Here is a 27,893-nt window from a genome sequence, read left to right on the forward strand (position 1 = left end):
GGGAAACTATGAGGGGAAGAGCAAGGGATGAGGGGAAGAGCAAGGGCAAGAAAGAGCAAGGGGATAAGAAAATTCCTAACAGATATAACATGGGAAACAGAGCTCAGGGAAAGACGGCCCCAAGACATGATGGACTACATCACGCAGAAGTGTAAGGAGGCAGCAGACAAGTTTGTCCCGGTCCCAAAGGAAAACAGCGAAATGCAGATGAGAAACCCATGGTTTAATCAGAGATGAGTCTACCTAAGCAATGAAGTACAAGGGCGTGGAGAAACTATAAAAATAACAGGACACTTGAGAACAGAGAAAGTTACCAGAGTACCAGGAATGAATATGTCAGGTTGAGAAGAGAGGCAGAAGGACAATACGAAAATGACATCACAATCAAGACAAAGACTCAACCTAAATTGCTGCACAGCCACATCAAGAGAAAAACAACACTAAAGGAACAAGTAATAAAATTGAGGATAGGGGCAGACAGATTCATTACAAACGACAAGGAAGTGTGCAAGGAATTGAATATGAAATTCCAGGAGGTCTTCACATGAGAGCAAGGGGAAGTTCGAGAGATAAGAAAGGAAATAGTTAACCAGGAACCACTAGAAGAGTTTGATATTACCAGTGGGGAGGTGAGGAAGCTTTTGCTAGATTTGAATGTAACAAAGACTATAAGCCCAGATGGAATCTCCCCTTGGATACTAAAGGAAGGAGCAAAAGCACCGTGCCTGCCTCTCTCCATAGTGTCTAACAAATCACTGGTAACAGGGGAACTGCCCAAAATTTGGAAGACGGCTAATGTAGTCCCGATATACAAGAAGGGGGATAGACAGGTGGCACTGAACAGTGTCCCTAAATTACATACCATGCAAGATGATGGAGAAGATTGTGCGAAAAAAGCTACTGGAACATCTGGAGTGAGGGAACTTTGCAACACAGCATCAACATGGGTTCAGGGATGGTAAGCCCTGCATCACAGGATTAATTGAATTCTACGACCAGGCAAAAAAATTCAGACAAGAAAAAGAGGGATGGGGCAGACTGCATTTTTTTGGACTGCCAGAAAGCCTTTGACACAGTACCACACAAGAGGTTAGTGAAAAAGCTGTAGATGCAGGCAAGAGTGAAAGGGATGGTACTCCACTGGAGAAGGGAGTACCTAAGCAACAGAAGACAGCGAGTCATTGTGAGGGGTGAGGTCTCAGATTGGCGAGACGTCACCAGTGGAGTCCCGCAGGGTTCAGTCCTTGGACCTATACTGTTTCTGATATATATAAATGATCTCCCAGAGGATATAGAATCGTTCCTCTCATTGTTTGCTGATGATGCAAAAATTATGAGGAGGATTTAAACAGAGAATGATAGTAGGAGGCTACAAGATGACCTAGACAGACTGAATGAATCGTTCAACAAATGGCTACTAAAATTCAACCCGGTTAAATGCTAGGTAATGAAAATAGGCGGAAGAAACAGGAGGCCAGACAAAGGATACCGGATGGTAGATGAAGTACTTCATGAAACGGACAGAGAGAAAGAACCAGAAGTTAATATCACACCAAACCTGTCTCCTGAAGCCCACATAAAGAAAATTACCATCTGCAGCATACGCGAGGCTGGCTAACATCAGAATAGCCTTCAGGAACCTGTGTAAGGAATCATTCAGAACCTTGTATACCACATATGTAAGACCAATCCTGGAGTATGCGGCCCCAGCATGGAGCCCGTACCGAGTCAAGCACTAGACGAAGCTGGAAAAAGTTCAGAGGTATCCACTAGGCCCAGTCCCAGAACTAAGAGGCATGAGTTACGAGGAAAGGCTGCGTGAGATACACCTCACGACACTGGAAGACAGAAGAGTAAGGGAAGACATGATCATTATTTACAAAATTCTCAGAGGAATTGACAGGGTAGATAATGGGTAAACTTTTTAACATTAGTGGTGAGTATTGCGCACGGGATGCAGTGATGAGTACATATGCACCAATACTCATCTTGTGAGTAATTGAGACGACTGGGGTGAGAGGTCACGTGATTGACGAACACAGTTCCCCAAGTGTGTCATTATCCCGAGTACCTACATTTAGGACTCCTGTACATCCGAATTGGTGCTGTAGTGATTAGGAGACATGATTATTGAGTGCCATATATTATACAGTAAAAGTTAGAATCCTTTCTGACGAAGAGACGAATTTCCTAAGGGAAGCTTAGTAGCACTTGTAACCACTTATTAAGGTAGATTATCCTATTTATCTTCTATACATAATTTTCTGTGGTAAAGGCAATAATGATTGTTAGATTGTTACTGAGAAACACAAGCCTTTTTGAAATCCGATTCCTAGTGTCAGTTAACTACCAGCTACCGACCTGTCTATCTCATCTTAATTATAAATGCCGAGCCCACCTCTGTGTTGAGTCCCTCAGAAAGGTTGATATAGCATGGTAGACCTATTAATGCTACACATCCCAGGCAGGGCGAGACGTATGGGCAAGTCTCCTTACACCCATTGCCTCTTTTCACCCATCTGTGATTAGGAACCTGTGTGTTAGTCAACTGTTGTGGGTGGCATCCTGGGGAATGGTAAAAATGCTGCAATATATCCCAGGTATACTCGAATTTTCCCACAAACGCCGCAAGGCTACACATGAAACTGCCGCAAGGCAAATTAAGACACTAGCGCCGCAAGGCCGCCGCAAAGAGTGGCCCGGAAGGTCCCAGAGTCCAAAAAAGTGTTCACGCCCGTAGTCAAAGAGTGGGTTCACGCCCTAACAAAGTAACTACATTGCTCCTAATAACTGACCTCCTCTTGGATTAATCCATTTATACTGATAGTGGTGAGGTCGTAAGCCCTATGACTGTACCTCTTTGCTCATGACTAATCTTAATACTTTGCTAGCCACTGCTTACTAATCCAGTGTGCCATGGATACCGCTCACAGATCCCAAAAACGTCCGATATCTATATGATTGCTGTGATAACTCCAGGGAGCGGTCAAATAAAACAGAGGCCCCCCGAATCCATATGCGCGTTTGTTTACAAAGGGCAATGGTTCAATTCTCATCGTGGGGGCCTGTCGGCTGAGTAAACAGCGTTGGGTATTCGTAGTCGTAAGGTTCCGGGTTCGATTCCCGACGGAGGCGGAAACAAATGAGCAGAGTTTCTTTCACCCCGATGCCTCCTGTTCACCTAGCAGTAAATAGGTACGTGGGAGTTAGACAGATGCTATGGGCTGCTTCCTGGGGGATGTGTAACAAAAAGGAGGCCTGGTCGAGGACCGGGCCGCGGGGACGCTAAGCCCCCGAAATCATCTCAAGAAGATGCTCCAATGATCATCTCATGGGTACTAGACACTTCTAAACTCACCGCCATGGTAGCGGGGCTGGAACTTGGTGCGGTGGGTGGAACAGGAGAAGTTGTTGATGGGGTCACAGAGGTACACCGTCCCAGGGATGATCCTCACCTTGCTCTGTCCTTCATCCTCTCCTACGCTGGCACCTCCAGCGTCCTGCGGGGCTCCTACCACTAGTCTGATGGATCAAGCCGGATGGTTAGTGTGGCTGGGTACATAAATAAATTGACGATGGGTGGAGAAGGTGGGTGAATGTATGGATAAGATATCGGGTGATAACTGTAAGGTATCGATGTATTCACGGATGGATGACTGGGATAAATGTTAGATTTGATGAATGATTAGATAGCACACAAGACTTGGATGGAAAGTGCGGATTGATTGAATAAACCATTATTGTACAATGTTACCGCGGTTGTAAGTCCCTATATAATATATATGGTAAAGCAGCACATGAAATACATACAATATATAATATATTTAACATAATCTAGATAGTCAAACAAAACCTAGATAATACTATACGGATATGAAAAAATATTGAAAATTCATAATTTTTCATACCAAATCTTCAGTACAATGAAATATATATTATATAAAGATGTTGATTGGGGAGCCCAGGCTTCCCAATACAATGCTAAATGGTTGAATGGAAATGGTGGCATTTGTAGGATAACAATGCTGGCACCCTGGAGGAAGGGGTAGGCCCCCCCCCCCTTGACACCAACAACCATGGGTCACTTGAGCCCAAGGTCACTGACCTGAATGAGCTTCCTACTTTGGAAAACAAAAATTTCATCCTCTCTCTCTCTCTCTCTCACACAGCCTCGTCTACTCACAAGGGCTCGCCAAAGTTCGGCCAGATGGCGACACTAAACCCAAACTGGGACTTCTTGTTGCCGGTGAGCACCAGCGGCCGGGTGGCGTCCATGTTGAAGAGCGCCGCCCTGGTGGCCAGCCACAAGACGATCACCAGGTGCAACATTCTCCTCAAGAAATAATAGGAAGAATCTTATTCAAAGGCAGTCAAATTGATCAGTATTAGTTTATGTTGCGGCCCAGTTATTATACATGATCCATAACTTATAATAATGTACATTATAATCGTCAGACTCATTGCTACATATATTTTGCCTCCAGGCCACTAACACTAGTACCAACGACGAGGACAGAAAGCCGGTGGTTTGTCAAAGGTTCCAACATTTGATGATATTTTCCAGTTGGATTTTAAATTCAACAGAGTTTTCGCATGGTAGGTGGGTTGGCGGCTTCGGCGGGTAAGCGGTTCCACGGGTTTATAACCCTGTGGGTGACAAAGCATCTCCTGTTCTCAGTCCTACATTGTAGCTTGTTGAGCTTGAACCCGTTGTTCCTTGTTTGTTTTACATCTGACCTGAAGAAATTGTCCGGATCAACATCCTGACGGCTTTTTCAGTATTTTAACGAATTTTGTCATGAAATACGGCACTTTTAAACAGTATGCCATGATGTTATTAAGTTTTGGTGTGTGTAGTTCGTTCCTGAATATAAATTCAATATGTATTCAATAAATTCAGTACTATATAAAGTGGGGAATGTGTGTGTTCGTACGTCAGCCTGTTCTCGTCGGCGTCCCTAACGTCACGAGATTGTCGTACTAAAGTGCCCTTATCCTAACCTACCAGAGAATCCACAAACAGAAAACAGGACAGTATGTCAATTTTGCGAGCCGCTACCGTTTTCTAGTACGACAGCTTTTGGCCTTAGTTAATGTATACTTCAAAATGCGACGGGCTATTAGGAGTGAGGGTTCCTTACGTACGTGTAGGGTTGTGTGAGAGTGACAATCTTGAGGTTGTCTTGAAATGATTTCAGGGCTTAGCGTCCCAGCGGCCCTGTCCTCGACCATCTTGAGGTGTCTTCAGATGATTTCGGGGCTTAGCGTCCCCGCGGCCCGGTCCTCGACCATCTTGAGGTGTCTTCAGATGATTTCAGGACTTAGCGTCCCCGCGGCCCTGTCCTCGACCATCTTGAGGTGTCTTCAGATGATTTCGGGGCTTAGCGTCCCCGCGGCCCGGTCCTCGACAAGGCCTCCTTTTTATTACCCTCAGAAAGCAGCCCGTACCAGCTGTCTAACTTCCAGGTACCTATTTACTGCTAGGTGAACAGGGGCATCGGGGTGAAAGAAACTGCCCATTTGTTTCCGCCTCCACCGGGGATCGAACCCGGAACCTTAGGACTACGAATCCCGAGCGCAGTCCATTCTACCGCCAGCCGTGGCGGTCAGACTAGTGCCAAGGGGTGCCGAGGCAGCACACGGAGTGCCGACCCTGAAGTGTTACTCGTGGTCATGTGAGAGATGCATATTATTATTCATATATTGTACACTGATGAGGAATGTAAGAATGAAGAAGGTCGGCAGAAAGTTACACGAAGACCATCAACCACTCCACAAGTGGCCAAACAAAAGGTTGGTAGAATTGTTATGTGAAAGGTAAGCCGCTCGAAAGCCACTCGGCCGACCGGCTCCCCGAGCGGACAGCACGCTGAACTGTGATCCTGTGGTCCAGAGTTCGATCCCGGGCGCTGGAGAGAAACAATGGGCAGAGTTTCTTTCACCCTATGCCCTTGTTACCTAGCAGTAAATAGGTACCTGGGTGTTAGTCAGCTGTCACGGGCTACTTCCTGGGGGTGGAGGCCTGGTCGAGAACCGGGCCGCGGGGACACTAAAGCCCCGAAATCATCTCAAGATAACCTCAAGATAGAAGGTAATGCAGGTAAGAAAGGAAGAAGAACCCAGAAGATATCTACATCATAAGGGGGATGGCATCTGGGGGTCTCAAAGTGGAAAATATTTAGGAGCGGCTATAATTCCAACACCGAACACCAGAGGCACACATAATCTCGTGAACATCGGCAGCGTGTGAGACATACGGTAAACAATTGAACGTAGTTCAGAATCTTCTTATCAGGGACCAGATTCACAAAGCAGTTACGCAAGTACTTACGAACGTGTACATCTTTCCTCAATTTTTCACGGCTTTGGTTACATTTATTAAACAGTTTACAAGCATGAAAACTTCCCAATCAACTATTGTTATTGCTATAAACAGCCTCCTGGTGCTTCGAAGATATTTAACTGTTCAATAATTGTAAACAAAGCCGCCAAAGATTGAGAAAAGATGTACAGGTTCGTAAGTACTTGCGTAACTGTTTCGTGAATCTGTCCCCAGGTCTCTTTCAAAGCAATCTACTGCACACAGCCTTTGTTCGATCAATACTGGAATATATATACATCACCGGCCTGGAATCCGCGCAATCTGAAGCGGAGCTAAGAGGCTTGAGCAATGAGGCTACGTAGAGGGAGCAAGACCTCACAACATTGGAGGAGAAAAGACACTCAGGAGGATATGATGGTCAAGAAGTTGTGGAAGCCACCTCCAGCCACATCTTTAAACCCTGGTTCGATAAAGAATTCGAACGTCAAACTGTTAAATTATAACATAACAAGGCTCTAGTTGCCGGGGTATGAAGAGCTAAATCTTACTAACCCTTGATTACTGCTTGGTAATCACGGGTAATCAAGGAGGTGAACCTCCACCACCACCACAACCATCCCCACCACTTTCTCCACAAACAAAACAACTATCCTCACCACCACCACTACAACAACAACCATCCCCACCACTACCTCCACCACCACCACCACAACAACAACCATCCCCACCACTACCTCCACTGGTAGGTAGGAAGGTTCACCTCCACCACCACCACAAAAACAACCAACAACTTCCTACCTTCAAGTTTCATCCCAAACTGAATGAGGATGTTGTTAGAGCCCAGCTTCCGTGAACATCAGCTTACTGATAACTTCCCTTCCTGTTTATCCCAGCGGGAAAGCATCCTGGAGGCGCCATTACTAAGTGATAGGCTTGAGAAGGTCTCCCGGGACTATGTCACAGAGCTTCAGGTAGAGTAGAAGGAAAGCCTTGAGGATACACTGAGGTTACTCTTGAGAAAAAAAAGGGGGAAGGAAGAGAAGCCAACGTAACAGTATAGGTGAGATTCGCCCCGTGACATCCAGGCAGGGATAAGGGCCAGCTGCAATGGCTTTGCAGCTGCGCTCAGGCTATATAAGGGGAGAGAAGAGCAAGGAGCCGAGGTTACGAGATATTCATGACCGTGCCACCTGTTGGGTTGCTTAATCTTTATCATCGGAGACGAGGGAGTGTCATGTACTTATGAGATCGAGCCAGGAGGCTCGGGAATAATAGGTGTGAGATGAACTGACTCTGGGCAGCTGGGCCTAGAGTAATGTGCTGCAGCTGTGGTGAGCAACAGCGAGGAAGGATGACCAGGGAGCTGTGAGGTATCTTCACCGTTCTGGGGTGGTGCCCTGGAACGAGACAGCAGCATGGACCCGAGGGGACATGACCCTAGGGTAGGAATCTCCGTTGTTCTGGATGCCAGGATCACGTTAGCCCAGAGCAACGATGGGACATTGACAACATTCACCAGGCTGGACAGCCTGGGTTTTGTCTGGGTCATGGAGGATCTATGACCTAGCAACCATGGAGGACGAAGACAGAAGAGAAGGGATGCGGCCAGTGAAACATTTTGTCGAGGTGTGGTCATTGTAAGCCCCCATGTGAACAGTACAGGGCAGGATGTAAATATTTTAGGAAATTGTTACTGAGGATGAAGAACCTTATATTTATGTGTTGTGTAAACATTAATGACAAGTGTCATATATGTTTAATGCCAGCAGTCTGGTCCATGTTATGTGTATAGTTATGTATGTATTAATATGTCAGCAGTTCAGGTATATGTATATATTGAGGTATGGGTAAACAATATTACAGATTATGTCACCCATGCTATGATGAGGATTTAATGCACATGAAATAGTATGAATTTTTAGTTGTACATATATGATGGGTGCATCCTCCAGGCTCTTGCACTAATGCAACCATTGCAATGATGCATATAAACATATACATGTTTAAGGAAGGGAGTGGTGTTGTAATCCACAAGTTAGGAGTGAATATTAGATAATGAATCAAGCACTACAACACTTAGCATACTCTTCCACCAATCATTTAAGTATTCAGGCAGGTCACACATCGAGATAAGGCCAAAAGTGATTAAGACATCCGGTGCCAACCTGACGAATGTACCAGCCAAGAGGACAAAGGGTGACCTCAAGTTTCTTGGAACAATGAGATTTACAGTTAATCGGATTATACCCTCCTTGGGATACGGTGTGACATGTTTGAGGCTATGTCCGCTGGAGGGAGTCTTGTGTCAGCTGCGGTTCTAGGAAGTTCTCCTTATCTCCTCCGTCTGTGGCAGCAGCGAAGTGAACCGACCAAGTGTGGGGACTTGATGTGATCTTGTTGACCAAGTACAGTCTGCAGTGTGGAAGTATTGTACGGAAGACTAACCGGGTGTGGAGAGTTGTAGTGATAATTCTGTAGTAGGGACCTAGGCGGAGGTTATGAGGTCAGGTGGTGACCGGGAGGTACAGTGGGGTTATTGGAATGGGTAGATGATTTATCCAAATAAAGAAGGTTAATGTCTTAATTATTATCAGAGAATATTTATGTAACTAAATGGGAAACCCCGACGGCTTTTAATCACCTTCCCATGTGTTCTTTCATTGAGTTCGTGTATAAATCTAGTGGTAAATCTCAAGGGTCTGGTGTGAAGAATTACATGGGGGGAGTAACTGTTACTGAGGCAAGAGAGGTTTGGTTGTGTTCGGAATGAACCTGTGTTCAGTGATCAAGACACGATCAACCCAACACCACATCCTCACATCGCCATCAACCAACACTACGACCCACGACGTTTCATGCTGATATTATTTGTTCCATAGATTTTATCAACATTTTCCTGCAGCTTCCCCTCCGTATCCGGTCATGTTGGCCATCCGGAGACGTGGGGACGTCCCCCAGGCTGTCCCTCGTGCGTCAGGGCTCCCTCACAGGATGTGGACCCCAACCTTGCTACTTCTGTGGTATGGGTTTATCTTGGTTATCTTGAGGTTATCTTGAGGTTATCTTAAGGTTATCTTAAGATGATTTCGGGGCTTAGCGTCGGGGGACGCTAAGACCCTCTCGGTCTGTCGGTCCCTGTCGGTCCTCGATCCTGTCGGTCGAGGGGTCTGTGGTGTGGCTGCTATATTGTATTTAGTGGCTGTATAGGAGTGACTATGGAAGTATGTGATGGGGTTTGTATATGGTGAAGGTTGTTCGTTTTTTCTGTAATAGGTTACCCCTTGCCTGAGGAATGAAATCAGTTGGGTTGATTAAATTTCCACCAATTTAACGACTGACCTTCCCAAAAGATGCAACGCACAACTGTTGAGTAACTCCAAGGGACTTATTGACTGCTAAGTGTACTGTTTGAGGACGCGACCCCCGAGTCCTTTCACTTCTAAGGTAAATTCTTACTCAGATATTTAGCTGAGTTTACCTGGTAAACTCAGGTAATTATTTGAGTAAGAATTTATCTTGAGTTTTAAGTTAGTTTAAAAAGTTATTAAAAATTAAGATTGGAAGTACTTTCATTCTGATTGTTTGATCAGTATCCAATGGCTTTAATATAAAATGAGGCGAAGCTTTATTAGTAAAGGCTCTAACTCCACTTGCCTCTTGCCTTCACATAGTATAGCGTCAAAGCTTGGTGCGTCAGCTGAGGGAGTACGCATGACGAAGCCCGTGCGTGGGTGGGATCTATATTCACCAGCTTAGGATATTATAACTGGCGTCATCACAGGAGAGTTTGGGCGGCGTGTTGTGACGGTAGTAACCCAGGAGCACCTCAGGGTGTTGACCACCACACCAGGACTGCCCTTAACACACACGTACAGCAGACGACGAGTCACAACGACGTGGCTGAAGAAATGATGATCAAACTACACACCACAAGACGAGGAGACGACGACGTTTATGTCCATCCTGGACCTTTATCTCACCCGCCTTCATAATGGTCCAGGACGGACCGAAACGTTGTCGCTTCCCCACCTTCTCAGTAGTGGTTTAGTCATCACTTCACACGTGATTTGGCTTCAGAGTAAACATAATTATGTGGAGCGTGGTCATCACAGTTTCAATGAGCTGTTGCATAGTTTAAAGGTTGGATGGAATGGTAAGGCCAAGAAATAATAATAATCGTACTTAATTAGTGAATCTACTTATTAATTCAAATGCGTCCAATCTTTATTTTTAATAGTAGAGACGAGGTATACAGATATTATGTACAGCTAATACCGTGTCAGTGGGCTAGTGGTTCGTCACTGGAGGGTGAATACTGTGCCAGTGACACACACAGAGATCACACTAACGTGATGCATCAAATGAACAAATCCACAAGGGCCGTTCATACTGTTCATAACATGATCGTTCATATTTGTTCATACTGTGCCAGTGGTTGGTGGCTCGTCACTGGAGGGTGAAATAATAATAACGGGTGTAACCGTTACACCTCGGTTTACACCCGTTATTGTAATAACGGGTGTAAACCTGTTATTGATAAACCTGTTAAGTGTTACATGATCTGAGAGGACCCATTTACCAGGAAGGACACGCATTATGCATGTTAGTGAGTGATCAGGCTTGTGTGTATGTCTAAATTACGTTTTGTTGTGAAGTAATTTAGACTACGAGGCAGTTTGTGAGTTTCAAAGTCATTGTATTAAAGGATTTCCAGAAAGTTAGTCTTCTCTAAATGGAACACATAGGTTCTTTATTTTTTACAGGAGTCATCTGCAGCCTTATATTCACTGGCATGATTTTGGATAGATAAGTGTGTTTTCTCACTTTATTTCTGTCACTTACTGGGATATTTACCACGAATGTAAAGGCCCTATTCTGACCTTTTCTCATTTTAATTTATTCATCTGTTTTGGTTAGTCTAAAAGGGTATTGGAGAGTCAAGACCCGGTCTAATGGTCCACTTATAGAGCTGCAGTTCGCTGGTGCTGGTGTCTGCCTGAATATATACAGACGGGCAAAGTTCCTTTTGGTTATTGCTGTTTTCAGGAGCTTAGCTATCTGACGATTTTGAATCCCAGCATCATTTTATTGTTTTGCTAATTGGTTCTCTTATTCGCCCTTCCCTTATTCTCAGCTATGTGAGCATTACATGTTATTGTCGTCGTTTGCGGCTGCTCTGAGTTTAAGGTGATTTTGCTCTATGTTCAAGTTCTCCGTTCTCAATTTTTACAATTATGACATGTATATTTGCTCTCCCCTGGATGGTCTGATGGTATAACATGATCCTCATCTCTCTCTTGCCTAGTTATTGCCTTTGCCTCCTTCCTCTCATCACAATCGACTTGATAATGGTCCAGGACGGACAGAAACGTCGTCGTCTCTTCACTTTCTAGTGTGTGGTTTGATGTTATAACATGATCCTCATCACCAGGGAACTGTGTATGGTGATGTATGTGTGTACTGGTTAAGGGAGGTCGCTTACAAGCACGTCAATGAGTACTGGAGTTACACAGGAGACGTGAGGTGCTCCAGCGGCTGTAAACGCCTCAGTGTGATACATGCTACAGTTTGTAGTGATATTTATTGCTTAATTAAATGTTTATTAGACGAAGTTAGGTCCTATTTTGGACTGGAATGTCTGTAAGCTTGTACAGAAGACCATCATGCAAGACATGGTGAAAGGCCTTGTGCACAGTCTCTCATACATTCTTCACGTTAGTGTCCTTGCCTTGTGTATGTGTAAAAAGGTTGTTTCGTCTTCACAGTTATGGGTAAGATGATTTTAACATAATTCTCGAAGCACTTGCCATTATTTCTTGGAGAGGGGTGATTGTTGGTTGCCCTGACGGGTGGTTGTTTGCCACTGCGGGGTGACTATTTGTCTCAGTATGGGGACTTACGTGCCGCCACTAAGGGGGAAGTACTCGGCTGGGCTGACATTTACCTGTCGGGTGGATATTGGCGTCGTCAGCAACGCTCTGTTTACAGTTATGGGTGTGAAAGTGGAAGACCTCGTCGGTCTACAGGTGTTCGTGACGACAGAGTAGTTGTGAAGTTCGCCGGGACTGGCTTGTTCCGGAGGTTTCTCGACCAGTATGAGGACAAGGTGGTGGGGATGAGCAACGGTCTTGGCTCTGTGACTGCGACGAATTTGAGTGTGGAGTACACATGCGTGTCTATTAAGAATGCGCCGTTTGAAATGTCTGAGGATCTTCTCCGTCGGGCTCTTGCCAGGTATGGGCGTATGGAGTCTATTCGTGTCTGTAGATACACAACCGGGGACGTCAAGGGACTCGGTAATGGTTATAGAACGGCTAAGATGGTTCTTCATGGGAATGTGCCTTCTTCTCTCACGCTTGCTGACTTAACGGTCTGCTTTTCCTACCGTGGGCAGACTCGGACGTGTTTTAAATATGGGTATGTTGGACATTTGGCTGCTGCCTGCGACACTCGGATGTATGATCGGGTTAATGTGTTTCTTGAAGCGGATTTTCCTTCCTTGCCCGAGCGTGAGGATGTCTCGGTTGTGGTTGTGAGAGGACGGCCGCTGTGATGGGTGCCGCTTCAGTAAATGCGGTTGGTGGTGTGGGTGTCGGGGTGGTGGGGGGTGCAGACCCGCCCCCCACCGTCGGCTTCCTCGCCTCCGCCGGCCCCGTCGCCTCAGCCGGCTCTTCGCCTCCGCCAGCTCTGCCGGCCCTATCTCCAGCTCCTGTGATGCCTGAAGGGTACTTTACCCTCTGTGGGTGAGGCTGATGAATTTCCGGATCGTGTGTTGCCCGGTGACTTGCGGCCGGCCGTGGGCTCTACTGGGATGCCTCCTGCTGGCAGCGACAGTTCAGATGATCAGAGGCCTCTGTCCAAGCGTTCCTGGAAAGCTAGGAGTGTGTCGCCCCCTCGTGGGTGGGCTGCGGTGTGAAGTTGTGGATGATGATGTGATGGATGGGCCTGTGCGGCCTCCTGTGGCACCTGCTGCTGGTGCCTCCCCTCCTTGGGTGGTTGCCCCTAGTGAACGTGACCTCGTGGTGCTCCTCCACGAAAACTGTTCACCGGGAGGCCTCTGATCCTGTGCCCGGTGGAAGGGGCCCTGGCAAGTGTGCGTTCCCTGTGGTTCCCCTTGGAGTGAAGAACCGTGTGACTACCAGTACAGACCTCTGTGGCTACCCTTGTCCGTCCCCTGGTGCTCAGACCCCTCGTGCTGCACCCTTTCCCTGTGGTACCGGCCAATGGGGTCCCCGCTCGATGCGTCACAGGCTTTGGAACTTACTGTGGATACCGGGTGTATCCGGCGCCGTGGTGCCCCTATACTATTTGGGTGCCGAGGGTGAAATGTTTTGTTTATGGGGTGCCGGAGCTGATGCCTCAGCCTTGTGCGTCGCCTGGTAGACCGATGTCTGATGATATCAAGCTCGTTTGGGAGGCATACTGCTTGTGGTTTCCGAAGAGAGAGTTTCCCGATATATATGCGTAGTTTTTGTGCTTGCATTATGCTCCCGGAACGTTTTATAACTTTTGCATTGTCTGATATGTGGTTTGTTTTGATTGCCTAGTTTAGGCCTTTGTGTAAATTGTTTGTGTTTGTTCATACTGTATGTGTTTTCCCGTGTGTGTTATACTGTTATCTTCTGTGTTGTTGCTAATGGTGTTCTGTGTGTGTGTGTGCTTCTGGTGTGTGTGGTGGTTTTTTTTTGTTTGCCGGTCCTGCGTGTTCCGGTATTTTTTTCATGTGTGTCTGGGTTGTGGTTGCCGTTTGTTTCCCCCGGTTCCTGTGTGTTCGGTCGAACGATCGCGTGTTTCTGTGCTGTGTGTGCCGGGTGTTCCCTGGGTTGTGTGTGTGTATTGGAAATTTTTATTATTTTGTACCTTTGCTTCTGAATGTTTATTTTGCGCCATTGTGTGTTTTTTAATGTATGTAACTTGGCGCGCCCCGTCTGGGTTGTGTAGTTTCTTATTGTGTTTTCTAACGAATTTGCTTGTTTTCATGGGTTCTCATTTACGTTTTGCTCTGAAAATTGTCCCACTGTGTTTTTCTTGTGTTCACATATCTTCAGCTTATGGTGTGACATTTATATTGTACTTGTTCTGTGTTTGCTTGCCTGTCAGTTGGTGTTATGTTGTTGGCTGGTGTGTGCTGGTGTAAGGTTTTTTCCTTCGGTGCTTCGGTGCCTTAACGTTGTACTGCTTTCCTTGTCATGTATTTGTTTTATAAATAAAAAAAAAGAAACAAAAATATTTCTAAGAGAGAAATAGAGTTGTGGTTTCTGGTTAATGTTTATCTTTCTCTAGTACTTTGGATGAAAATAATGTTTGCGACTTTAAGATTTAATGTGAATTCCCCTGATGCTAGAATCACTATGAGGGCGGTCAGTAGATTGTAATTTTGTATTACTGTATGTAAATTTGTATTTGTATAATTGTAATTTTCCCAATTGTGGCGTGTGGGGGGGGCCCCATTTTGTAATGTGATGACCAAAGGATTTGTTAAGGAGTAGGAATCACTTTGAATTCGTTGGTGATTTTTTTGTGGATTGACGGGTTGAGTTGTTATGGAAAATCGAAGATTGTGGTGCCTCAGTCTCTTGTATTGTGCCAGTTATTTGTTTTAATAATAATTATAATTGTCGGGGACAGGAAGCCGGAAAAAACGAAAGGAAAAACTAAATAGGGCTTGAAGACTCCTGGCCTAGATAGCTTATGGGCAAGTATTCCCTGCTGTGGAGAGTCCCTGACGGAATGGAACCCCGGTGAGTGTGATAGCATCTATGAAGACGTGAGTGGTGTAACAGTCAACCGCCGGGTGCTTGGGAAGGTGGGATCCAACAGTTGGATCTCGATACTGTAGATACAAATTGATAATGATGAATTGATTATAACATATATACACACACGCCATGCACGACGCACACACATATGTCAGGCCAATCCTGGAGTATGCGGCTCCAGCATGGTCCATATCTATCAAGCATAAGACTAAACTGGAAAAGGTTCAAAGGTTTGCCACCAGACTAGTACCCGAGCTGAGAGGATGAGCTACGAGGAGAGACTACGGGAATTAAACCTCACTTCCCTGGAAGACAGAAGAGTTAGGGGGGACATGATCACCACATTCAGGTTCTCAAGGGAATTGATAGGGTAGATAAAGACAGGCTATTTAACACAAGGGGTACATGCTCTAGGGGACACGTGGAAACTGAGCGCCCAAATGAGCCACAGATATTAGAAAGAACTTTTTTAGTGTCCGAGTGGTTGACAAATGGAATGCATTAGGAAGTGATGTGGTGGAGGCTGACTCCATACACAGTTTGAAATGTAGATATGATAGAGCCCAATAGGCTCAGGAATATGTACATCTGTTGATTGACGGTTGAGAGGCGGGACCAAAGAGCCAGAGCTCAACCCCGCAAACACAACTAGGTGACTACACGCAACACACACACACACACACACACACACACACACACACACACACACACACACACACACACACACACACACAACACACAGTAGGCAGTAGGACGGCGGTCAGTGAACAAGGTAGGACGTGCAGTCCGCGAATTACTTCAATATTCTCGGGATAATTTACGTACCAGTGAGCCCAAAACATAGTTTTTGGTCATATGAAAGGTACAGCAAGCAGTGATAACGCAACATAGTGAATTCTTATAACGTTTGATAAGAAAAAATTGAAAAAGAACGAGATTGTGGCAAGACGGTGGCACCAGAGGCCGCGAAGGGAAGAGTTTTGGACCACGACGTGAGAGGACCTCTGGCGGGGACGTCAACAACAATATCGGACATCGCTTCATAAATCACCTAATTGTGCTGTGGGATGCTTACTCGGAGGTGAGTGCCTCTCAAAGTCAGTCATATAAGGTGTACAGTGTTTTTTTTTTTTATATAGTAATTAGCTTTGAACATAAGTAATTAAAATACGAAAAAGTAGCTCAAGAGCCTCAGCTTGGTACCAGCTTCTCACACCTGTGTGTGACATTACACCGCCACTGACTAGACCTTCCCCCCCCCCTCCTCCTCACCACAACAAGCCAGTGTAAACACACACACATGCACGCACGCACACACTGGTGACCGCTCACCCTCACTCACTCACCCTCACCCCTCACGTTTCCCACGCCTTACAGTACCCCAAGACACCCCCCTACCCCTCCCCCTATACACAAACACCCCCGCACTCAACACACCACACACACACACACACACACACACACACACACACACACACACACACACACACACACACACACACACACACACACACACACACACACACACACACACACACACACACACACACACACACACACACACACACACACACACACACACACACACACACACACACACACACACACACACACACACACACACACACACACACACACACACACACACACACACACACACACACACACACACACACACACACACACACACACACGCACACACACACACACACACACACACACACACACACACACACACACACACACACACACACACACACACACACACACACACACACACACACCCCACACACACCACACACACACACCCACACTCACACCCCTCCACACACCACACACTCACACACACACCCTCTCTCTCTCCCTCCCCACTCCCCCCCCCCCTCTCTCTCCCTCCCCCTCCTCCTTCCCCTTCCCCTCTCCCCTTCTCCCCCCTCCTCTCTCTCTCTCTCTCTCCTCTCCTCTCCCCCCCCCTCTCTCCCCCCTCCCCCCCCCTCTCTCTCTCTCTCTCTCTCTCTCTCTCCTCCTCTCTCTCTCTCTCTCTCTCTCTCTCTCCCTCCCCCCTCCCCCCCCCTCCCTCCCTCTCTCCCCTCTCTCTCTCCTCTCTCTCCCTCTCTCTCTCCTCTCTCCCCCCCCCTCTCTCTCTCTCTCTCTCTCCTCCCCCTCTCTCTCTCTCTCTCCTCCTCCCCCTCTCTCCCTCTCCCCTCTCTCTCCCCTCCCCCTCTCCCCCTCTCTCTCCCCCTCTCTCTCCCTCTCCCCCTCTCTCCTCTCTCTCCCTCTCCCCCTCTCTCTCCCTCCCCCTCTCTCCCCTCCCCCCTCTCTCTCTCCTCCCCCCTCTCTCTCCCCTCCCCCCTCTCTCTCCCCCTCCCCCCTCTCTCTCCCCCTCCCCCTCTCTCCCCCTCCCCTCTCTCTCTCCCCCTCCCCTCTCTCTCCCCCCCCTCTCTCTCTCTCCTCCCCCTCTCTCTCTTCCTCCCCCCTCTCTCTCCCTCCCCTCTCTCGCTCCCACCCCTCTCTCTCTTCCTCCCCCTCTCTCTCTTCCTCCCCCCCTCTCTCTCCCTCCCCCCTCTCTCTCTCTGTGTCTGTCTCTCTCTCTCTCTCTCTCTCTCTCTCTCTCTCTCTCTCTCTCTCTCTCTCTCTCTCTCTCTCTCTCTCTCTCTCTCTCTCTCTCTCTCTCTCTCTCTCTCTCTCTCTCTCACACACACACACACTCATAGGGAAATCATGGAAGGGAGACGAACTCTGACTGCCAAACGCAGGAAATTCACAACTGGAACAAACACAGAGGATGGGATGGAACAGGAAGCCTGGATGAAGGAAGTACTCCAGCAAATGCAGAATGAATTCAGTGAAGGACTGAGGGTAATGAGGGAGACAGTAGCCAACCTGCAAGATGATTTAAGGGCAGCAAAGGAGGAGATAAGATACCTAAAGGAGACTCTTCCACAATACCAGGCACAAACCGTACCCCAGGGAGATGGGAATGCTACTGTGGAGGGGACCACCACAACCCAGATCTCATTTGCTGAAATGCTTAAAAAGAGCCCTGAAGCTAGGTCTGCGGTTAAGGAAGTTGCCATGGAAGTGGCTTCCTCTCAGGAAGCAGCTAGATGTACTAGCCGGCTGATAGAGAGAAATAGAGCAGTAGTAGTAGCAGGCATTGAAGAACAAACAGGGACCAGACCAAAGGAGCGGAGAGACAAGGACAAAAACATGATTAAAGAGATCCTTAAAGAGGTAAGGATGGAGGGAGCTGAGCGAAATGTTGAAAAGGTTTTCAGGCTTGGAAAGTACAACAAGGACAGAGACCGAATGATAAAGGTGGTTTTCATGAGCGAAATCGCGAAAGAGGAACTGCTAGCAAGGAAGTGTTGTCTAAAAGGTGTAGAGAAGTTCAAGAAAATATTCCTGCAGAGGGATATGACAAGGGAAGAGAGAATACGGACAGCAGACGCGAGGAAGGAGCGCAGGGAGAGAGAAGGAAATCAGAGTACCACAACCCAGAACCCTACAATCCCAGAGGGAAGTGGAGAACCCTCCTCAAACAGTGCAACAGCCACAGGGATTGGGGCACCACCCCCAAATTCTACCCAACAGACACCCAACCTGCCCCATCCCCTGTCAGCCCCCCACTAAGTACCCACCTAGGGCACCCTCCCCCCACCCACCCCCCTCCCCCCACTCACCCCCCTTCTCCCCCTCACCCCTCTCCCCAGGACCTCCCTTCCCCCCATCCCCCATGCCCTCCCTTCTCCCACATGCCTTCCCGTCTCTCCCACCCCCATGCCCTCCCTTCTCCCCCTCCCCCCTAAGCCCCCCACTCTCCCCCACCCCACCTAAGTCTTCCCCTCTCCCCCACTCCCCTAAACCCTCCCCTCTTCCTCACCCACCTCAGCCCTCCCTTTTCCCCCACGCCCCCCAAGCCCTCCACCCTTTTCTCTCCCCCCAAGCCCCCCCATCTCCCCTATCCCCCACAGCCTCTCCTCCCCCCATGCTTCCCCAACCCTCCCTCTCTTACCCACCCCCTGTACCCTCCCCCTCTTATCCACCCCCTGTACCCTCCCCCTCTTATCCACCCCCTGTACCCTCCCCCTCTTATCCACCCCCTGTACCCTCCCCCTCTCCCCCACCACCCCAAGCCCTCCCTCCTCCACCAATCCCCCCGTGCCAGGTCCCCCCAGCTCCCACTCACCCCAGATCCCAAAGGTCCCCCCCAGAAAAGAAGCAGAAGAGAGTCAGTTTCAGGGTGATGTACTCGAACATAGATGGGATCACAAGCAAGACAAGTGAACTAAGGGAAAGAGCACAAGAAGTTAACCCAGATGTAATCGGACTCACTGAAACAAAACTCTCTGGAATCATAACGAATGCCGTGTTTCCCCAGGAGTATACAGTAATAAGGAAAGAGAGGGAAGGTAGAGGAGGAGGCGGAGTGGCCCTACTCATGAGAAGGGAATGGAGTTTTAAGGAGATGGCCATCCCGGGCTGTGAGGAGTTCAGAGACTACATAGCAGGCACCATAACAATGGGAGGACCAAGAATAGTAGTAGCAGTAATATACAACCCTCCACCAAATGACAGGAGACCCAGTCAAGAGTATGAAAACAACAACAAGGCAGTTAACACTATAATTGAGAGGGCAGCCTCTGCTGCCTGTAGAAATAGATCCCACCTGCTCATCATGGGCGACTTCAATCACGGAAAGATTGACTGGGAGAACAAGGAACCGCATGGAGGCGAGGATACGTGGAGAGCCAAACTATTGGAGGTGGTGACAAGCAACTTTTTAACGCAGCATGTCGGAGAACCCACAAGGATGAGAGGCAATGACGAACCAGCGAGACTCGACCTAGTCTTCACTCTGAACGACTCCGACATAAGAGAAATCGGTTTTGAGGACCCAGTAGGAATGAGCGACCACAGTGTACTGGTGTTTGAGTACTTGATTGAAGAAGGGTTATTGAACTCGAGGAGGGATACCGAAACCAAAAGGTTAGCATACCGAAAGGGAAACTATGAGGGGATAAGAAAATTCCTAACAGATATAGCATGGGAAACAGAGCTCAGGGGAAAGACGGCCCAAGATATGATGGATTACATCACGCAGAAGTGCAAGGACGCAGCAAACAAGTTTGTCCCAGTCCAAAAGGAAAACAGAGAAATGAAGATGAGAAACCCATGGTTTAATCAAAGATGTAGGCTAGCTAAGCAGCAAAGTAAAAGGGCATGGAGAAACTATAGGAATAACAGGACACTGGAGAGCAGAGAAAGATACCAGAATGCCAGGAATGAATATGTCAGGATGAGAAGAGAGGCAGAAAGACAATACGAAAATGACATCGCAAGCAAGGCAAAGACTCAGCCTAAATTGTTGCATAGCCACATTAGGAGAAAAACAACAGTAAAGGAACAGGTTATGAGATTAAGGATAGGGGCGGAAGGATTCACTACAAATGACAAGGAAGTGTGTGAGGAATTGAATAAGAAATTCCAGGAGGTCTTCACCTTAGAACAAGGAGAAATTCCAGAGGTAAGTGAGGGAATAGCTAACCAGGAACCACTGGAAGAGTTTGAGATTACCAGTGGGGAAGTAAGGAAGTGTTTACTAGAGTTGGACGTGACGAAGGCTATAGGCCCAGATGGAATCTCCCCTTGGGTTCTAAAGGAAGGAGCAAGAGAACTGAGCCTACCACTCTCCATAGTGTATAACAAATCACTGGCAACAGGGGAACTGCCAGATATTGGAAAGCAGCTAACGTAGTCCCGATATACAAGAAAGGGGATAGACAGGAGGCACTGAACTACAGGCCAGTGTCCCTAACCTGCATACCATGCAAGCTGATGGAGAAGATTGTGCGAAAAAAACTAGTGGAGCATCTGGAGCGAAGGAACTTTGTAACACAGCATCAACATGGGTTCAGGGATGGCAGGTCCTGCCTCACAGGGTTACTTGAATTCTACGACCAGGCAACAAAAATAAGGCAAGAAAGAGAAGGGTGGGCAGACTGCATATTTTTGGATTGTCAGAAAGCCTTTGATACAGTGCCACACAAGAGGCTAGTGCGAAAGTTGGAGATGCAGGCTGGAGTGAGAGGGAAGGTACTCCGGTGGATAGAGGAATACCTAAGCAACAGGAGACAACGAGTCTGTGTGAGGGGTGAGGTCTCAGATTGGCGAGACGTCACAAGTGGAGTCCCGCAGGGGTCAGTCCTTGGACCTATACTGTTTCTGGTATATGTAAATGATCTCCCAGAGGGTATAGATTCGTTCCTCTCAATGTTTGCCGACGATGCAAAAATTATGAGGAGGATTGAAACAGAGGATGATAGTAGGAGGCTACAAGATGACCTGGATAGACTGAGTGAATGGTCCAACAAATGGCTGTTGAAGTTCAACCCGAGTAAATGCAAAGTAATGAAACTAGGCAGTGGAAACAGGAGGCCAGGCACAGGATACAGAATAGGAGATGAAGTACTTAATGAAACAGACAGGAGATATCACACCAAACCTGTCTCCTGAAGCCCACATAAAGAGAATAACGTCTGCGGCATATGCGAGGCTGGCTAACATCAGAACGGCGTTCAGGAACCTGTGTAAGGAATCATTCAGAATCTTGTACACCACATATGTAAGACCAATCCTGGAGTATGCGGCCCCAGCATGGAGCCCGTACCTTGTCAAGCACAAGACGAAGCTGGAAAAAGTCCAAAGGTATGCTACTAGACTAGTCCCAGAACTAAGAGGCATGAGTTATGAGGAAAGGCTGCGGGAAATGCACCTCACGACACTGGAAGACAGAAGAGTAAGGGGGGACATGATCACAACCTACAAAATCCTCAGGGGAATCGACCGGGTAAACAAGGATGAACTTTTCAACACTGGTGGGACGCGAACAAGGGGACACAGGTGGAAGCTGAGTACCCAAATGAGCCACAGAGACGTTAGAAAGAACTTTTTCAGTGTCAGAGTAGTTAGCAAATGGAATGCATTAGGAAGTGATGTGGTGGAGGCTGACTCCATTCACAGTTTCAAATGTAGATATGATAGAGCCCAATAGGCTCAGGAATCTGTACACCAGTTGATTGACGGTTGAGAGGCGGGACCAAAGAGCCAGAGCTCAACCCCCGCAAGCACAATTAGGTGAGTACAATTAGGTGAGTACACACACACACATACATACATCCCAAGGATGTAACTCTTAGCACTTGTTTAATTCCTGGGTACCTATTTACTGCTGGGTGAACAGAGGCGTTTGGTAAAAGAAATCTACGAATTTGTTTCTTCCTCGGCCGGAAATCAAACCCGGGTCCTTTGGACTACAGCTCCCGAGCGCTGTCCGTTCTTCAGACGTATATATGTTTGTGTGCTCTCCTAGATGTGCTTGCAGGATCGCGCTAGGCTCCTGGCCCCGCCGTCCTAATGTTCCTAGATTAATGTAATGATTCATTTCTCACGTTCTTATCGTATTTACATTTACAATTTTGAATCGAATTAGCTTCAACAACTTGTGTATCTAATGCACTCCATTACTGACAGCTCTAACAGTGAAAGGTTCTTTCAGGTGTCGCTATGACTCATTTCGTTTTCTGTGTCCCTCTGTGACCCCTCGTTCTGCTGTCCCTAGCTTTGAACAACGCTGCTTTATATACTTTGTCAATATCCTTTATTTATTTATTTATTTATTTATTTATTTATTTATTTATTTATTTATTTATTTATTTATTTATTTATTTATTTATTTATTTATTTATTTATTTATTTACTTATTTATATACAAGAAGGTACATTTGGTTTGTGAGAATACATAGCATAGTATTTACAATCTTGTAAAGCCACTAGTACGCGCAGCGTTTCGGGCAGACTTTATAATTGTGTATGTTGTTATCATGCCCCCCCCCCTTATCTTTTCCTCCAGTGTATTAAGGTCCAGTTATCTCCGTCTTTCCTCATAACTCAATCCCCTCAGCTCCGGAAGGAGTCTCATTGTATATCTCTGGATCTTTTCTAGTCACTCTCTGTCCTTTTTCAGGCAAGGGTTCCATGCTGGGGATGCATACTCAAGAGTGGGTCACCCTTCGCTGTATATAGAGCCTGGAAAGCTCCATTGTCCAAGTTTCTGAATGATTCACGAATGTTGGCCAGTATATATGTATGAGTATCTACTCACCTAGTTGTGCCTGCAGTGCTCACGTAATTGTGCTTGCGGAGGTTGAGTTTCGGCTCTTTGATCCCGCCTACCAACCGTCAAACAACCGGTGTACAGATTCCTGTACACCAGTTGATTGGGCTATTGGGTTTTTATCATATCTACACTTGAAACTGTGTATGCATTCTGCCTCCACCACATCACTGCCTAATGCACTCCATTTCTTGAATAATTTTGCAGTGTATCTCAATGAGAGGCTGAAATTTAGACACCAAACCCACACGCCTGAAAATAAGGAAAGTGAGAACGTTTCGGTCCATCCTGGACCATTATCAAGTGTGACGAAACATCATCATTTCATATATTCATATATACAGGACCTGCCCGAAACGCTACGCTTGTTAGTGGCTTTACAAGAATGTAAAAACATCAATATTATGTACTCTCATAAACCCAATGTACCTTGTAAATATATAATTAAATATAGCCTTTTGGAGGACTTTTGGGGCTTCCGTTCCCAAAAGAGTACCAACAATGCAATTATTAGTCTCCTTGATATAATTTACTCAGCCCTTGACAAAAATGAGTTTCCGATTGGACTCTTCATTGACCTGAGAAAGGCCTTTGAAACTGTTAATCACAATTACCTCCTACGTAAACTCCATCATTATGGAATCCGAGGCCATGTACTGGACTATATCCAATCCTATCATAGTGATAGACACCAATGTGTAGCCGTCAATAATATAACCTCTCCCACTCTACCAATAACCGTTGGAGTGCCACAGGGCAGCACCTTGGGACCTCTCCTATTTCTTATATACATCAATGATCTGCCTAATGTCTCTAACATTCTGAAACCTATTTTGTTTGCTGATGATACTACCCTCATCTACTCTAACCCCAAAACACATACACTAAATAATGTTGTTAATAATGAACTTAAAAAAGTTCACTTGTGGATGTCAACCAATAAACTAACACTTAACATAGAAAAGACCTATTACATCTTATTTGGAAGCAAATCTACAAATGCAATTCAGCTTCAGATAGACAACGTAAACATTAGCAATAAAAATGATGGAAAGTTTCTTGGACTATTCCTAGACAAGAGACTCAACTTCAGCACCCACATACAACACATAACTAAGAAAGTCTCTAAAACAGTTGGTATACTCTTCAAAATCAGATATTATGTACCTAACTCTGCTCTTATCTCACTATATTATGCACTAAACTATCCCTATCTTAATTATGGTATCTGTGCATGGGGTTCAACCACTGCAAACCACCTCCTTACCTTGAGGTTACCTTGAGGTGCTTCCAGGGCTTAGCGTCCCCGCGGCCCGGTCGTCGACCAGGCCTCCAGGTTGCTGGACTGATCAACCAGGCTGTTGGACGCGGCTGCTCGCAGCCTGACGTATGAGTCACAGCCTGGTTGATCAGGTATCCTTTGGAGGTGCTTATCCAGTTCTCTCTTGAACACTGTGAGGGGATTGCCAGTTATGCCCCTTATGTGTAGCGGAAGCGTGTTGAACAGTCTCGGACCTCTGATGTTGATAGAGTTCTCTCTCAGAGTACCTGTTGTACCTCTGCTTTTCAACGGGGATATTCTGCACATCCTGCCATGTCTTCTGGTCCTCAAGTCCATCATCACCCAGCAAAAATCTGCTATCAGAATAATAACAAATTCTGCTTTCAGACAACACTCAGTTCCCTTGTTTAACTCCCTAAACATGCTAAACATAATCTCACTCCACAAATTCTCTTGTGTCAACTACATTTACAAAACCCTGTTCTTAAATGCAAATCCTGTTCTGAAACTTTCCCTGGACAGATGTAATAGGACCCATTATCACCACACCAGAAATAAATATCTCTTTGATATCCCCAGAGTCAAACTTAATCTGTGTAAACACTCTATGCAAATAAAGGGACCCAGTCTATGGAACTCACTCCCTATTGAATTGAAAAGCTGTCCAACTTTTGCGTCATTCAAAAACAAAACTAAAAAGTACCTAATTTCATCTTCATAGTTTCTAACCTTGTTGATTTAAAATTACACTGTATCTATTGCTACCCAATTTCCCAATCTTTATGTACCCAATCCGAACATCTTTACCATTGTGATCATTGCTGTCTTCTTATATGTGCTATCAATGTGTTGTATGGTGTCTATTAATCTTGTTTAAATTACCAATCAAGCTGTCAATGTAATCAATCAGAGCTTTAATGTACCAATGTGATTTAATATACTTACTAATCTCTCTCGTCTCATTTTTTCTTGCAATGTATCTGTTATCGTTTTATTAATTCTGCTAGAATTTACCTACTTAAAATTATGTGTTGGATTAAGGACCTGCCCGAAACGTACTAGTGACTTTACAAGATTGTAAATACCATGCTATGTATTCTCACAAACCCAATGTACCTTCTTGTATATAAATAAATAAATAAATAAATAAATAATAAAAATGTTGGTTGGGTTATCTTGAGATGATTTCGGGGCTTAGTGTCCTCGCGGCCCGGTCCTCGACCTGGCCTCCACCCCCAGGAAGCAGCCTGTGACAATCGAACTCGCGACCACAGGATCACGCGTCCAGTGTTCTGTCCGCTCAGCCACCGGCTCCCTACGGCTGGGTGTACAGTAATTTTTCCCCATCAACACTGATTCAGAAAAATTAAAATGCAGTTTTTATCAACTTATTAGAGATCCACAAGACTATAACACTCACACGGGCGGGAAGGACGAGGTTGAGCTGACTCCATTTTCGTGGATAATCCAAGAATTTGTGACACTTTTTCTCACAAGGGATCCCTATGCAGACTGGAGATGCAGGCTCGGGTACAGGGGCCACGGCTTAATTGAGTTAAAGAGCTTAATTCAGAAAGAAGGCGCAGTGTTACTACAACCCGCAGTGTTACTACAACCCGCAGTGTTACTACAACCCGCAGTGTTACTACAACCCACAGTGTTACTACAACCCGCAGTGTTACTACAACCCGCAGTGTTACTACAACCCACAGTGTTACTACAACCCGCAGTGTTACTACAACCCACAGTGTTACTACAACCCGCAGTGTTACTACAACCCGCAGTGTTACTACAACCCACAGTGTTACTACAACCCACAGTGTTACTACAACCCGCAGTGTTACTACAACCCACAGTGTTACTACAACCCGCAGTGTTACTACAACCCGCAGTGTTACTACAACCCACAGTGTTACTACAACCCACAGTGTTACTACAACCCACAGTGTTACTACAACCCGCAGTGTTACTACAACCCACAGTGTTACTACAACCCACAGTGTTACTACAACCCGCAGTGTTACTACAACCCGCAGTGTTACTACAACCCGCAGTGTTACTACAACCCGCAGTGTTACTACAACCCGCAGTGTTACTACAACCCGCAGTGTTACTACAACCCGCAGTGTTACTACAACCCGCAGTGTTACTACAACCCGCAGTGTTACTACAACCCGCAGTGTTACTACAACCCACAGTGTTACTACAACCCACAGTGTTACTACAACCCACAGTGTTACTACAACCCACAGTGTTACTACAACCCGCAGTGTTACTACAACCCACAGTGTTACTACAACCCACAGTGTTACTACAACCCACAGTGTTACTACAACCCACAGTGTTACTACAACCCACAGTGTTACTACAACCCACAGTGTTACTACAACCCACAGTGTTACTACAACCCACAGTGTTACTACAACCCACAGTGTTACTACAACCCACAGTGTTACTACAACCCACAGTGTTACTACAACCCACAGTGTTACTACAACCCGGCCTCCTAATAACACGTCGCATTTTGAAGTATTGTCTACTTAAGGACAAAAACGATCGTACTAGTAAATGGTTGCGACTCCGGAAATTGACATAATGTCCCGTTTTCTGTTCGTAGGTCGTCTGGTAGGTTAGGTTAAGGGCACTTTAGTATGGCAGTTTCATGACGTTGGGGACGCTGGCGAGAACGGTTGCACAGTTAGATTTTTTTTTTTTACATGCAAGCATGCAAGGTAAATACAATAAATACAATAAAACAACAGAGAAAACATAATAACAAAGCAAAACAAAAAACCACCGGCCAGATGGACCGACAGCACAGTACAACAACAAACATAACTAGAGAAAAACAGCATACATCAAGACAAGAACAGAACACAAAGAGAAAACAATGTAAACAAGCAATCAATACACAAAACATAATAACACATGAAACAAAACAAACACAATCATCATGACATACAGGTAAGACATAAATATAACAACATAAAACATTACAAGAAAATAAAAATATACAAGCCAGAAATAAAAAACAAAAGCCACACAGGGCACAATTACAACACAAAACACATAAACAAGAACACCCACAACCACCGGCCTCGCAACAAAGGGAGAGGCACAAGCACAGAACACAATAGGGCAAACATACAGCCAGAGGGGCACACAGTACTTCATAAAGCAAAGAAACAGGTAATCAGTGGACATACTTGCCCGGGAACCGGGCCCGCGGGAACTGCACATGGAATGCTTCCCAGAGCAACCACCGCCTAGGGTCTAGCTCATCCACTGAGGAAGCCATAACCTCCGGAACCCGGGCAACAAACACCCGCAAACAGGGGACCCAGATGGTATTAC

The 27,893-nt window shown here is 46.2% G+C and overlaps 1 long non-coding RNA gene across 1 annotated transcript; it reads right to left on the bottom strand.

The window, feature by feature from the left end:
- Nucleotides 1-3,364: 3,364 nt before the first annotated feature.
- Nucleotides 3,365-27,883, bottom strand: LOC138357849 (uncharacterized). The gene is made up of 3 exons (XR_011225162.1): nt 27,746-27,883; nt 4,184-4,333; nt 3,365-3,522 (listed from the first exon to the last, which is right to left on the bottom strand). It is a non-coding gene; the product is annotated as an uncharacterized lncRNA (long non-coding RNA).
- Between the last annotated feature and the right edge of the window lie 10 nt (nt 27,884-27,893).

This window comes from Procambarus clarkii, chromosome 80, assembly GCF_040958095.1.
Source record: "Procambarus clarkii isolate CNS0578487 chromosome 80, FALCON_Pclarkii_2.0, whole genome shotgun sequence".
NCBI lineage: Eukaryota > Metazoa > Arthropoda > Malacostraca > Decapoda > Cambaridae > Procambarus > Procambarus clarkii.